The sequence below is a fragment of the Chelonoidis abingdonii genome, chromosome 2 (genome assembly GCF_003597395.2).
Source record: "Chelonoidis abingdonii isolate Lonesome George chromosome 2, CheloAbing_2.0, whole genome shotgun sequence".
In the NCBI taxonomy this organism is placed as follows: domain Eukaryota; kingdom Metazoa; phylum Chordata; order Testudines; family Testudinidae; genus Chelonoidis; species Chelonoidis abingdonii.
In genome coordinates, this window is record NC_133770.1 from 2044241 (window position 1) to 2045455 (window position 1215).

Here is a 1215-nt window from a genome sequence, read left to right on the forward strand (position 1 = left end):
GTAGCAATCTGGCATTGCAAGCTGCCCACGTGTGATCATCATTCACTTTTTCATTGTCAGTGCAGTTCTCATGCTGGTGTCATTGTGCTGGAGGGCTGGGGGAAACTTGGCACATACAACCAGGAATGTGTCTTTTTGCATCCAAACGTTCTGCAGCCACTGCTCTTCCCAAACCTGCATTATGATGCGATCCCACCAGTCAGGCTCAGAAGCATCGCTCCACCACTGGCAGCTGCTTCGTTCATGCCACCAGCAACCTTGAATTGTTTTTGCGGTGTGTTGTCACATGTGTTGTCAGATGCTACCAGTGTGGTGCTCTGCTCTCTCCAATGTTGGTATCACTTGGCTGCATGCATGTGTTCCCTCTTGTGCACTGCCCCAGCTCTGCAGATAGCTGACACAGCAGACCCGAAGAGAACCCCCAATGACCATAGAGTCTAGTAAGGTATGAAGGCACATCGGCCAGGTTTATTGTCTTATGGACACAATTGCAGTTCCCTGTAGGTTTCTTAGCCTAACTCAGGGCATACTACGAGAAAGTGCCTCTTGACAATGGACTCAGCTCAGTCAATGGCGGGACTTTCCTCTCCCCCCCTCGGCCGGACCAAGACACCACCCCAGGGATACATTCTTATACACAGGTACAAACAAGTTACGCATCACTCTTGACGTATTGAGGTGCAACCCCTCTACGTAGCAAGGTACAATCCCTCTATGCAGTAAGGTGCCGCCTCTCACCTTGTACATGTTGATTGGAACAAAACAACTCTATCCATCTTATTACCCTTTTGCCCTGTGTGACATTATTGATATAAACTGGGACCATACAGAACATGGGTTGCAACCAAGGTTCTGTAGTGGCACCAAATCTTATGTAAAGGGGGTCATATAAGGTGTCTGAGACCAGGTTACTGGTTATGATTATTTTTCCAGGTGTAAGAACCTCTTTGTTCTACTGTGGAAAGTTACAGCAAAATGGAGTTTGCAGTCACATGGGCCAGTTTCTGCACACCCTGCGAGTCACAAGGCGTAACTGCCTTCTCTCGATGGGCAGTTGTGTAACTGATGTCCTAAATGGGCCATCAAGCAGGCTAAGCAGAGCTAACGCCCACTTGTCTGGGATCTTTCCCGTAACACAGCCCAAGTTTGAAATACAGACAGCACACAGCCAATATTCATAACTTCAACTACAAATGATACAGACATACAGACAGC